At 32.3% G+C, this 15,034-nt stretch overlaps 1 protein-coding gene across 1 annotated transcript in view; it reads right to left on the bottom strand.

Moving 5' to 3' along the window:
- Positions 1–15,034, bottom strand: part of PTPRD (protein tyrosine phosphatase receptor type D) — a 1,686,434-nt gene that overhangs the window by 1,280,733 nt on the left and 390,667 nt on the right. Inside the window, exon 5 of the mRNA XM_081500246.1 lies at positions 9,268–9,316. The gene's annotated coding sequence lies outside the window, so the exon portion shown is untranslated. The remainder of the gene's footprint in view (positions 1–9,267; positions 9,317–15,034) is intronic.

Genomic DNA, 15,034 nt, shown 5'->3' with positions numbered 1-15,034 from the left:
TATTCACAATGACATTATCATGACTCCTTGTCATCCACCAGATTGGAATGAGATGCATCAGTTGAAATAAATTCATGCTCTGGTGTGTTTATAGAAAATATATTTGCATTTTTGCAATAACTATATATCAAAATAAGCTCATTGAATATGTGACTATCACAAATAACAATAGAAATCAAATAACCATACGTAGCCCATTTATTAGAATATGAGCTTGAAAATTCAATTGATAGATTTAAATATCTGAGATCCTTAAAGTTTTAATGTTCTTGTTTTACTGTATCATAATTCTTCAGTTGCTGACATAAAGTATGGTTATCATGGATAAAGAGAAACTCTTTGAGATGACAACTGATTAAATGCCACATTTTTCTGTATTTGTTAATCAAGGCTAAATATCATATGGTCATCTCAAGATTATAGCTAGGGATATGCTGGACTAAAATTCAAAACTGCCAGAGGTGATGGTCCCATGAGTGATTCTTCCCTTAAATGGAAAGATTCAGATCTCTCTGTTGTATAATCAGATAATATTTATTTTCCTTAGCAGCGGAATGGTTTGAACTAAGTGCAAAAAATTCCCAAGGTCAAATTTTCAGGGAAAGTGGATCAGAACGCAGGTCAGACTGTGGTCTTGTGAATGGATATCCATTATAATACATTTAGCTAGTAAATATGTGAAATAAGGGATTTCATGATGCAAACAAAGCAAGGCAATCAGTTGTCCCACCTCCAGAGACAGAGACAAAGAATGACAGGAAAGCTTCCTACGTTTTCACCCTTGTTAAAGAAGGCAGATATGGATGTACAGAAACTTCTTTGCAGGTTAACAAAATGAAAGAAAACACTGTTTTCTTTTCACTTGGATTCCTTCAAGTTGAGAGGTGCAGTTTTCTAGAGAAGATAATAGTAAAGACTGAAGTTTATAGAGATCTTTCAGTTTCTTTTTATTTTAGTAAATTTATCCTGTTTAATTTTAATGTTTGCTTATGTTTTCCTGTGAGAGTTCACATTAAAGTTAGAAATTCTTTGCTCCTTGGAATAAATTCTTCCTTTTTTTCCCAATAATTTCTTTAAAGAATAATCAGCCATTGCTATTCCTTTCATTGCATATACTGTCCAGATCTCACTATAAACTCACATTATAACCCCAGAGCTTATTAAAGTTTGTTTTACTACATGTACATTTAATGTCAGCCTCATTCCACAGAATGCTTGGGTCCCAACATTTGACATATGCCTTTGCAGCATCAATTCATACATACTTCTCTAACCATCAACTCAGGACAGTTCGGTATGAGAAGCTGGTTTGCCAGATCATTGGCTTTATGAATCCTTAGAATGTACAGCATTGAATCCTCATTCCCTACTTCCCTTCAAATGGTTTTTGTTTGAAGTAATGACTGCAAAAGAGAGGTAAGACAAGATATCCTTGATTCCAAATGGAGTTATTGATTCTATTACTAGAAACTGCCTCCGAAATCCATCTTAACCAACTTAGTTGTGAATGGTTTTGCTACATAATCAATTGTTCAAATGTAGGATTCATGCTTGCCATTTTTTCTCTCACCATCTACTTCAAATCAAATAAGTCCTTTTGGTTTTGCATCCAAAACACATTGTAAATTCATCACAGAGATCCCATCCTAGTTCAAGTTATCATATCTCTCTCAGGAATTCTGCAAATGTCTCCTCCTAAATGACCTTTCCACTTCTAGAAATACTTCCCACTAATTCATTCTCCACAAAGGACTTATCTTAAAACACTTAGGAAAAAAGATCAACAACTTCCAATGGCATTTACAACAAATCCAATACACTTATCATGACCTACAAGACTTAACCTTTGTCATGCCTCCTTCCTTTTTACTTACTATGATCTGTGCACACTATTTACCCTCCTTGAACATTCCAAGCTCCCCTTTGCCTCAAAGGCTAGAAATCTCTTTATACTCCCTTCTCTCTTCATTCCCTCATATGGGAAACTCTATTTTTCCTTTGAAGCAGTAAATATCAACTTCTGTACCAGTTATTTTATATTTGAGAATGTATTTCTTCATAATATTCACAAAAATTGAGATTTACTTTAAAGTAATCCTTTTATCCTTAGACTGTAAAATTAATAAATATATATGTCTTGTCTGTTCTACCATTGTGACATTAGTTAGCTATCTTCCTAGTGCATAGTAAATCCTTCACAAATGTTGGAATTTGTGGGATAAAGGAAGGAAGGGAGAGAAGGAGGAGGAAAGGAAAATTTGGAAAGAGAATGTGTTTCAGAAAAAAATGGTTTACTTAGCAAAAGAAACAAAAAATTTCTACCTAGTTTATATAGACTTGATTTTCTAGATAGCAAAGATTCAGAGAACATCTGCTGTTGCCAGATATTGGGTCAGGAACTAAAAATATGACTTTTCAGGGAAAGAAAAAATAATATTGTACTTTAACAGTTAAATGAATATATCATTAAATATCAACTAAAAATATACATATGATATTTTGTGTGTCCAATAATTTTGGTTTTGCATAAGGTTAGTAAATTTACTAAGGTTAGTAAATTTACTCTAAGGTTAGTAAATTTAACCTTATGTGCATTTTACTACAATAAAATGTTAAAAATTAAAATAGCATTTAACTACAAAAAAGAAAAAAATTCAGTCTTCATTTATAGTACCAAAACATCTTAGTTATTTGGAATTTATTTTTTTTACTCTAAGGTTAGTAAATTTAACCTTATGTGCGTTTTACTACAATAAAATGTTAAAAATTAAAATAGCATTTAACTACAAAAAAGAAAAAAATTCAGTCTTCATTTATAGTACCAAAACATCTTAGTTATTTGGAATTTATTTTTTTTTCTTTTTAAAGGGTGTTTATACTCTCAGATTATAATTTTATTGCATAATTCAATGTTGTTTTAGTTTGGGGCTCAAATTATATATAATAAAATATTCTACATGTTGACATCTCTTCAGTTTCTACTGTTTTTCTTCCTTCAATATGTCAGCTGTGTATCTTTGAAATTTATTTGCCCTTAAACTCTGTAATCTCTGTGTAAATGCAGTATATTTAACTGTTATTAGTTACTTCTACTCAGTGTCTATCTTCACTGGATTTTTTTTTTTTCCTTTAACTATCATTTATCTTCAGGGACAGACATTCACGAATTAAGGTTTGTGTAAGCTGTGCTGTATTCAGTATAAACTCATCATTTAGCTATTTAAAAAGACTAGTACAGGATTAGACTTATTATTGCCATGTAAAGTCTCTGAACCAATCTTCAAGACACCTTTCTGTTTTTCATTCACCTTTGTCCTTCCTGCTTTAATTATCCCACAGTGATTAGTAATGCTGTAACAATGAAAATCAGCTAATTAGCTTATAATTAGCACACTATATTTTTTCATCTTTGGCTATCTAAAGCAGGCAAGAATATTCAAAAGAATAATAACTCTGGGGTACTAGTCCCAGGCTCTCTCCAAACATGAAAATAAATCAATATCATCTTTCTTTAATTTCAAGGATTAATCTATAAATCCTCAATTTTTCTGAGCAGACTTATCACTATTACAAAGATTTGAAAATTAGTAACTAATTGTTAAAACACAATTTTATATCATTTGCTTTTGCATGTCCATTGTTTGAGTTATGAGTTACTCTGAAGTCAATGAAGTGGCTTGCAATAAAAACCCAGATGTTAAAAAAGAAACAGTCTATTAGATATGCGTGCATTGAAACTACTGATATTTCCATTTGAAAAAAATATTTAATTCCATTATGTTTCATTAAATCTCTCATATATTTTACTACTATAGAGAAAATTGAATGTAATTAAATCAAAAACATTACTTGAAGAGGAAAAAACACATTCAATTCACAAAATTGCATAAAAAGACAATACAATCTGTGGCAAACATATAGACATTTACATAATTTATTCAGAGTTTTAAGAAAAAAAATACTGTTTTTAATATTATCATTCCTGTTAGGCAAAAAACAGTTATGTGGTGCACTAGTGTATTCCATCATAAATTTAAATCACGCGTCTACATTGATATCTATCTATTTATGCATGTGTACTCAGTCATGTCCTACTCTTTGCAGCCTCGAGGTCTGTAGCTGGCCAGGCTCCTCTGTCATGGGATTTTCCAGGAATGAACACTGGGGGGAATGCCATTTCCTCCTTCAGGGAATGTTCCTGACCCAGGGATCGAACCTTCATCTCCTGTGCCTTGTGCACTGACAGGCAGATTCTATACCACCGAGCCATCTGGGGAAACTTATTTGTCTATACCATCTATATCTATATCTTTGACTATCTTAATGATGCTCATACAGCCATACTCTGTAATTAATCCTTCACAATATATTTATCATGATGGTTGCTGTTCAGTTCCTCAACTGCTGTCTGACTCTTTGCAAACCCATGGACTGCAGCAAGCCAGGCTTCTCTGTCCATCACCATCTCCTGGAGCCTGGTGATCCATCCAACCATTTGATCCTCTATCATCCCCTTCTCCTCCTGTCTTCAATCTTTACCAGCATCAGGCAAAGGCACCAACAAAGGCAAAGTAATGTCTCTGCCTTTTAATATGCTGTCTAGGTTAGTCATAACTTTTCTTCCAAGGAGTAAGCATCTTTTAATTTCATGGCTGCAGTCATCATCCACAGTGATTTTGGAGCCCAAGAAAATAAAGTCTGTCACTGTTTCCATTGTTTCCCCATCTATTTACATTGAAGAGGTGGGACCAGATGCCATGATCTTCGATTTTTGAATGTTGAGTTTTAAGCCAGCTTTTTTCCTCTCCTCTTTCAATTTCCTCAAAAAGTTCTTTATAAGGGTGGTGTCATCTGCATATGTGAGGTTATTGATATTTCTCCTGGCAGTCTTGATTTCAGCTTGTGCTTCATGCAGCCTGGAATTTTGCATGATGTATGCTAAATGTAAGTTAAATAAGCTGGATGACAATATACAGTCTTAATGTACTCCTTTCCCAGTTTGGAATCAGTCTATTGTTCCATGTTTGGTTCTAACTTTTGCTTCTTGACCTGTATACAGGGTTCTCAGGTGGCAAGTAAGGTGGTCTGGTATTGCCATCTCTTGAAGAATTTTCCACAGTTTGTTGTGATCCACACAGTGAAAGGCTTTGGCATAGCCAATAAAGCAGATGTTTTTTTCTGGTATTCTCTTGCTTTTTCTATGATCCAGTGGATGTTGGCAATTTGATCCTGGTTCCTCTGCCTTTCCTAAAACCAGCTTGTACAGCTGAAAGTTCTCAGTTCATGTACTGTTGAAGCCTGGCTTGGAGAATTCTGAGGATTACTTTGCTAGCATGTGAGATGAGTGCAATTGTGTGGTAGTCTGAATATTCTTTGGCATTGAAATACTTTGGAATTGGAATGTAAACTGACCTTTTCCAGTCCTTTGGCTACTGCTGTTTTCCAAATTTGCTGGCATACTGAGTGCAGCACTTTAACAGCATCATCTTTTAGGATTTGAAATAGCTCAGCCGGAATTCCATCACCTCCACTAGCTTTGTTCATAGTGATGCTTTCTAAGGCCCACTTGATTTCCCACTCTAAGATGTCTAGCTCTAGATGAGTGATCACACCATTGTGGTTATCTGGGTCATTAAGATATTTTTTTGTATAGTTCTATGTATTCTTGCCATGTCTTCTTAATATCTTCTGCTTCTGTTAAGAAGTCCATACTGTTTCTGTACTTTACTGTGCATATCTTTGCATGAAATATTCCTTTGGAACATTTTTGTTGATTTTCTTGAGGAGCTCTCTAGTCTTTCCCATTCTATTGTTTTCCTCTATTTCTTCACATTAGTCACTTAGGAAGGCTTTCTTATCTCTCCTTGTTATTCTTTGGAACTCTGCATTCAGATCGGGTATATCTTTCCTTTCCTAGAGTTATATTTTTATTCAATTTATATGATATAATATTTTGGATACAAGATAATATATTTTGACAATAATTTTATTTGAATGCAAAAAGATTAGTGTAATATTCTGAGGGTTGTCTTTTCTTTTTTTAATGATTCTGTAAAATATTTTTCAGACTTGGTTCATTCAGTAATATATGATGGAAATAAATTATCTACAGTTAAGGTTAAAGTTACCTATTAATTTTGTTATGCTGCTAGAAGCCCCCAAGTAGGGGCTTCCCAGGTGGCATAGTGGTAAAGAATCTACCTACAATGCAGGAAATGCAAGAGAAGCAGATTCCATCCCTGGATTGGCAAGACTCCCTGGAGGAGGAAATGACAACCTACTCCAATATTCTTGCATGGAAAATTTCATAGACAGAGGAGCCTGGCTGGCACACTACATGGGGCCACAAAGACTCAGACATGATAGAGTGACTGAGCACCAGATACTTAATTTCAAAATAATAGCCATCTGATTATGTTATTTGAAACTTATAGGGGACAATGCACAAGTACGTATATTAACTTTATAAAATACGACAAATTACTTATAAATAGATACATCAAATTATTAAACACAAATATCAGTGTTGTCATGTTTATATATGAATTTTACAATAAAAAGGTAACATATACACAGAGCATTTACTATCCTAATGAAAAGCTATCTAGCTAACTATCTTAAGTATACAAGATAATACCACAGAAGAATTATCTTTAATATCTTGAGATCATTAAATGTGAAAATTCAAATGGTAATTTGAAACTATAGAAAAATATCTTAACAAACACTGCTAAGGTAAATATTTCTTAAATAGCACATAAAAATCCTAATCACATAAGAAATAAACTTAATAAACTAGAATAAATTAAAATGAAGGACTCTATCCATCAAAATGGAGAAGGAAATTGCAACACTCCAGTGTTCTTGCCTAGAGAGTCCTGTGGACAGAGGAGCCTGGTGGGCTGCCGTCTACGGGGTTGCACAGAGTCGGACACGACTGAAGCGACTTAGCATGCATCCATAAAAAGATACTATCACGAGATAAGAAACTGCACCAAATGGTTTCATACACAGTGTAAGTATCCAGTGTCATGCTGGGTAAATGTTTAAAAACTTTTAAACATTTCCAAACATTCTAGCTTTCCAAGAAAAAAATTAAAGCCTGGTTTTCAAATGTTTGCCAATATATGTGATGTAAATGTTTCTACCATGGCACCATTTCAAACTAATAAGCAGCTTTAAAAATTCTTCACACAACAGTTGGCTCTTATTAATCAAGTTGATCCACTCCAGTATATTAGTGAACGTATCCAGCTTAGGATTCAATTTTCATATGCATATAATATAAAAGGACAGATACTATAAATATATAAGGATATATAATATGACAAATAATTATAAAGTTTTTAATACCTTTAAGATATCAGATAAAAAAAAATCCCTCTATACACATCAAATGAGCTAAAATAGAAGAATGAAAAATCTCAAGTATTACTGAGTATACAGAGCAACTGAACTAACATCCTGCTGTTGAAACATGATATAACCACTTTGGTAAAATGTCAGTATCTACTAAAGCAGAACATATACATATCCTATATATCCAATAAAATATATACACAGATTCTCTAAAAGACATGTTCCAAATGTCCATATAATCATTACTTATAAGAGCTGAAGTCTACCCAAATGCTTACAAATGGGGGAAAGGACCATAATCTGGATACAGTTTAATATTACACAGCAATGAGAATGAGTGATTTACCAACGCATATAATCTTACAAATGAAATTTAGAGCAAAAGAAGCAAAGCAGTATATACCATATGTTTACATTTATAAAACATGATTAAGTAAGCAAGGTAATCTATCCTTCTAAAATTCAAGATAGTGCATATGCTCTGTGGGTATAGTTACTAGAAAAGTAACTATATGAAGTGGAGTTTCATGTGTTCTTTTTATCTTTTTGTTTTTTAATTTCTATGGGTGCTTGTTAAATGGGTATGTTCATTTTATGGCAATTCACGGAGACTGTGCCCTGAGATATGAGCAGTTCTTTCTATGTATGATATGCTTATATAAGAATATTAAAAAGACTAGAGATTCAAATAAATCTTAAAAATATTTTGTACCATTTTATAAGTTGAAATAATTTATCATTTCATTTAGTTATATTTGTAAACTACAAGCTAAAAATTAAAAAACAAATTCTCAAGGATGAAATTATTGCTCTATTCATATCCAAATAACATTTTAGAAAAACATCTTCCATTATTAGCAGAGGCCTTGTGGTAGAGCAGAGGATTCTATGTGGCATTTTTTTTTCTTTTTTTATAATCATACATGGAATGTTTCTAAGTAGCCTCACCAAAGAGAATACATTTGAGTGCCCAGAGGTGGTTGTTGCCTATAGTCACTTAAAACAACTTCTTTAATATACATTTCAGTAATGCTGTTTTATCATATGAAACAGTAATGCTGTTTTATAAGATCAAGAAGAGATTTAGTTCATTGTCTCTGTGTTTCCAAAGATGTCATTTTTGCCCAGATATGAAATGTATGATAAAAATGCCCATATTATCTGTAATTTATATCTCAATTACAAGCTAAATCTTTATCAAGTTTACTATTAAGGAACAGATAAGTCCTGAAAATTCTCTTACTAAAATAACCCAATCAGTTTTACAACACAAATATATGTTTAGTTATATTCTGTAGTAATCAATTATAAATGCAATCCATCTTCACACTTTTAACACGTTATTGAATGTATTAACCACATAAGTTAACAAATAAATAACACCCTCCAAATCACCTTAGAAGTTACTGCTTATTTCTTATCATTTCTATTGCCATAGTTTTATGGTTTGCTTTCCACTTTCTAATGCTCCAACATCAAACTTTCATAGAAGAACCCAATTTTGATAAATCCTGACAGGTGATACAGTAAGTTTAACTTTCAATAACTCATTGCCCTATTCATTAGCATCAAATAAACTTCACTATAAAAATTTTAATATATAATACTGTCATTCATAGTCAAACAATTTTTCTCCATGGTATAAATCTTTACCTTTCTGAGCAATGCTTCAAATTCACTTAGGAATCTATCAAAGACTGTATCAAATGACTATCAGCTGACTATATTACTATAACCTACTCAAGAACATAAACATTTGATAGAAAATATTGCATAGCTTCTTCAACATTTATGTAAAACTAAGGTAAAGCATCAATTTACCTAAGCAAATTCTCTTTACTGTTATTAATCAAGCAGAGGTAACAGGTAAATAAATCATACAATTTAGTATATTAATCATAATCTTACCATAGGTTCACAGGTTAGGAATTCAAAGAAAAGTTCACCACCCTGAGACCTAAATAAAGTACAACCAGAAACATTTTGTATTAGTAAAGATATTGCATTTTAATTTAAGATCATAAAATGTTAAATAGTGATTCAATATGAAAAAATTTATTGTATGTGTAATTAGTGTACATATTTTGACTACAACAATTTTTATTGTCAATTTTTATTGTCTCTTGCTTTTTGTGGGACTACGGGTGAGGGATATATTTGTAAACAAAATATATTTTGCATATATTATTTTAGAACGTCTTCTCAGTTACACTCAGTTAACAGTGTCAAATACACACACACATATGCTATCATACACATGCATGCACACACATGTGTACAAATATGGTTATTACACCACAGTCCAGTTGATGTATGTTTTAATCGGTGGGTAATATATAGCTATTCAAGAATATACATCTTTTCTCAACATTTTAAAGGTCATGTAGTATTCCACAGTTTGTTATACATCTTAAATTGTTTAAGATATTTAACAATAGCTCTTTATGAAACTGGTTATTGTTATTTTCACTGAATCAAGACATTTGATTACTATCACATATGAGCATATTTAGTAGTTAACATGCTTTGCAACAGTTTTATCATTTTGATGCAGTGGTAACTTAGTAATCAACACACATTTACTAAGCCCTTAAATTTGCTTCCTGATAGGTAGATACTGTTTTCTATCAACAAAATAAGGAAACTGAAGATTTCATTTCTACCCTCAGTGAAGAAATTAGTAGCATTTATGAACCTTTTAGAAAACTCATGAATGACATATATAGGCAGGTACACTATTGTGTAATGTATTATCATGTTGGCTAAAAAGTTTGTTTGCATTTTTCTGTACTCTGTACTCTGGAAAAACCCAAATGAACTTTTTGGTCAACCCAATAAAAATTCATAAAACATAGAAATTGTAATAGATTGAATCTATATATTGTGTCAGTTCCTTATGAGTGGTGTTAGTTTGGAGGATATGTTTCTCTCAGGTTTCTAACCATTAAATCTTTTCTACTGCTAATGAAGGAAACATTATATAACAGTTTATCTGATAAAAATGCTATTTAATTCTTAGTAGAAATTATGTGTGGAAATGATCTTGACAGTACTATGAACCACTTGAAGAATGAAACAAAATATTTCTAACATTCTTCTGAGCAAATATTAGTGGAAAATAAACCAGTACTATCAATTAAGTGTAAATATTTACATTATTTTTTTGATTTTTATTATGCAAATTGAAATGCACATGTGGAGTTCAATCTTCAATAATGTATGCTCAGACTTTCTTGGTCCAAGTCACTGAACCAACTGGTGGCAGAGACTCGACTGTACTCTGAGTCTCTGATTCTCTCTGAGTCTCAGTCCATTGTGTTTCACTCCAGTTACTGGCCATGCCTTCAGGTCTCCTTGCCCCCAAGTCATTATTCTGTTTACTAGCCCTCTATAGATGTCTCTGCTGCCTATCCTTTTTGCTAATTCCAGCGCACATGGACTAACTTTGCAGATGTCCTAAACTCACTGTTCAACTACTTTCTGCTTTCATTTTCCCTACAGGAGCAAGGAAGGAGAAGATGACTTGAAAAGGTCTACTTTCTGCTGATATTGATGAAGAGGGAAACCTTTCCCAAGAACCTAGTTTATCTGAATGCTTATACTTCATAAAGTCATTCCAAGAATTATAGTGACTTTTCCCCATCCTCACCTCTTTTATCAAGAGGGGCATCAAGTTAAATTTGAGGCACATGTTAAAAGGTTAAGTATTAGAAATAATATTTAGTTGAAGCTAAGTATTGTCATTATGGAATGAACTCTTTGGATACACCAGTTGAAATTTTTAATTGTTATTATTATTTCATTATTAAAATTTAAATTCAGGCTTTAAGATTTGACATTATACTATAGAAATAATAATTTCTTTTAGCACTATCAGATACTAGGTTACTGCTGCAGGCACTATGTTACATATTTGCAATATAAATTGACACTTTCAATCAAATAATACAATTTCAACATAAAAAGCACATAAGGTTATTTATATTCTCCAGTTATACACAGATTGCTTATCTCCATCTAAATGTGAGTACTCAGATATTAAGAGTCAATCCAAAGGACATCCGTGTTTGTATTACTGACACTGTTATACTGATCAGATATGTTGGATACTCAGACTCAAAGTCACTGCTCATGCTTAAATTCAGGGGTTCAAGAAATGACATTAAATGTATTTGCTTTGTTGTTTTTCAAAGAAAAGGTCAAGCCAGGGAGGTGATTTTAGGCATACAAGAAAGGCAAAGCAGAAATATGGTCTACTCCAACATTAATCTACCCTTTTCAGTGATTCACATGGCCCGGTTCAGGCAAGGATACTGAGTACTGAGTTACACTCAAAGAGGAAAGAGTCCCTTTTAACAAGATATGAGTGATATAAATATTTGGTGGTGGGGGGTGGTGGGGGATTTGTGGTGAAGAATGAGTTATTAAACTGTCAGTGACATTTGCACTGGGCTAGTGTTGTCCTTGATGCATTTCTGGAAATTTTATTTCATATAACAAGATTCAGCTAAATGAATTTGATCAGATACCTCTTCCATTTGAACTAGTTATGTTTGGAGGAATAACCATTCAGAAAGAATGTATGCTGAGGCAAGTAAGCAAATTTCAGAAAAACAAAACAAAACATGATTGGTAATTCTGAAAGTCTAATATCCTAGACCTACAATAGCCAAGGAGGAATGTTTCATAGTAATGCCAATATAACTGTCAAATTAATGCAGAAATCCTGAAAAGTTGTACTTGAACTAGTATTTCTATAGATTATAGCTATTAACTAATGGATTTATTGGATATGCGGCTGGAAAAATTCATGGAATTGGCATTTCAGAAGGTGATTTCTCTGATGTTAAAACGGTTTAAAGTACTTTATTTTTTCTTGGCTCAATTTTGCTGAAAAGTTCAATTTTTAGAGGGAGTGACAGAAGGTTGAATTTTTAAATGATTTGGAAACCAAAACATTGGGAAGTTATTTTAAATAATTTAAAATATAATTACAAATTATTTTAAAGAGAGTCTGGCAGATCTTATTAAAATGATATTTAGTTAGCAATGGATAAGTAACACAATGCTAGGGTCTCTACACTTTATTTCATATATCTTCAATTGACCTTCACTAAAATTTCTTCTGAGTATCTCTATTAATACTCACAAAAATGATACTATTTTCCACATTTTCAGATAAAAAATGGAAGCTGACAGTTGCCTGAATATACTCCAAAATATCTTATCACTAATATATTGTGAAGGCAAAATTCAACTCAAGCTTAATTAAGTTCAGAATCTCAATTAAGTCATATGCCATAAATAACATTTACTAAAAATAAGAGATATATGAATCACAGGTTTAAATATTTTGTATGGATAAACTAATTTAATTCTCAGCTGTGAGGAAGCTATTACATAAATGTACTTATTACAGGAGTTGTTTTGTTGTCATTTTTGGTTTTAATCCAGAGATGCTGGCATCAAATTCTCCTGTGATAATCAACACAGTTTCCACATAGTATTTTACTACTGTGCAACATTCTTACATAAGGTATTTATATATATATATGTGTGTGTATATATACATATATATATATGAACATATATATATATATATATATATATATATATAATGTGTATATATATATATGAACATATATATATATATATATATATATATATAATGTGTATATATATATATGAACATATATATTAGATTCGGAGGTCATGTAATTACACATTTATTATATGTCTACTATCACCTTGTGTGTGTGCTAGGTTGCTTCAGTCAAGTCCAACTCTCTGTGACCCTATGGTCTGAGTCCGCCAGGCTTCTCTGTTGATGGGATTCTCCAGGCAAGAATATCCCCTCCCCTCCAGGGGACCTTCCTAACACAGGGATCAAACCCACATCTCTTATGTTGCCTGCATTGGCAGGCAGGTTCTTTACCACTAACGCCAACCTGGGAAGCTCCTACTATCACACTTGGGAAGCCCCTACTAACAGCTTAGTGGATCCTAATATTAATAGTAATATTAATAGTTGTTAACATTGGTTGAATATCTACTATGTGACAGGAAGTCGGTTAAGTACTCTAGGTTCAACTTATTTAATCTCTAGAACAATCCTATTAGATATGATTACCATTATTGTATAGATAAGACAATAGAGGGCTTCTCATATAGTTCAGATGATAAAGAATCTGCCTGCAATTCAGGAGATCCAGGTTTGATCCCTGGGTCAGGAAGATCCCCTGGAGAGGGAATGGCAACCCACTCCAGTATCCTTGCCTGGAGAACTCCATGGACAGAGGAGCCTGGTGGGCTACAGCCCATAGAACTGCAAAGGGTCAGACAGGATTGGTCAACTAACACACAACACACACACACACAGACACACAAGACAATAGAGAAATTTAAAAATGTACCCAAGAGCACAGAGGTAGAAATGGTACAGCTGAATTTCAAATACAAACTTTCTTACTCTATTAGTTATATGCAGCATAAAAATTCTGATTCTTTTAATGAGGAGGAAATGTGAAAGAAATTGAGTTTTCATTTTATTCTACTTAGAATGAAACTTAAAACTTCAACTCCATAAAGCAGAGATACAACTACACTCCCAAATTTTTAAAATAAATCTACAATAATAGTAAATAAATTCTTCCAGTCTTACAACTCCAACATATTGTGATTAATTTTAGATAGATAGCTCCATAGTGCCTAGTTTATTAAATGCTAAATTGAAACTATACATTATTTAACAGATATGCCAATTTCTAAAATTTTCTGCCAAGGAATTTTAAAATATATTAGATTTTATAAAATATGTACATTTTATGCAATATATACACAGTTTTTGTATAAGTTATCAAAAACGCTTTCTTGGGAAACCAGATAGCCTTCTATCTAGTTAGAAAATTGCAAATAATGTGTTCATTTTTAAAAAACCCAAAGTTTGAACTCTTAATTCTTTGAAGAGTGTCAAGCTTATCTACTTAGAAATACAATTCCCATTATAATTGCAGACTACATGTATGAGAAAAAAAAAAAAAGTAGTTGCAATGAAGCTTGGCATACTGTAAAATCTCAGTAAATAACTAATAAACATCTAAATAAATAATGCAATGCTTCAGTAGAGAAATAATTGCTAGACAGGTCTTTAGGAAGAAAACAACCCTGTATTTAGGTGTTAGATTTTTACCTTAGCTCAGTAACACCCAAACTTTCTCAATGTCTTATTCAATGCCTAGATCATTTCTTTCAAAACAGATCTTAAATCCTGGGAAAGTTAGAGTGATAGCGATAAGTTTTGGAATTATCAACTCATCCCAAGATTAGGTAATTTGTAAATATGTTATTTAACTCTAACTATAAACAACAGATACAACTACATAAAGTTGACTGAATAATCCATTTACTTATTCAATACATATTGACTGAGCAACGATGTGTCAGTCACTATTATTCTAGAATATGAGGTTAAAGTGATGAACGAGACAAATATGGTCTTTTCTCATACTTTTTATATTCTGGTTACAAATATGGTACTTAATGATTTTATATGTTATTGCCACTATCAAAAGCCACTACATATGCTGCCCTAAGAGTCTAAAATCTTTCATAGGGATTGTTCTTCAGGCGTCCAAATCTTAGCTTAATACATTTTAATAAATTCAAGTGGGTTTAA

This window comes from Giraffa tippelskirchi, chromosome 1 (genome assembly GCF_054371585.1).
Source record: "Giraffa tippelskirchi isolate mGirTip1 chromosome 1, T2T-mGirTip1v1.2.pri, whole genome shotgun sequence".
Lineage (NCBI taxonomy): Eukaryota > Metazoa > Chordata > Mammalia > Artiodactyla > Giraffidae > Giraffa > Giraffa tippelskirchi.
This window is presented reverse-complemented; position numbering and strand designations above follow the sequence as displayed.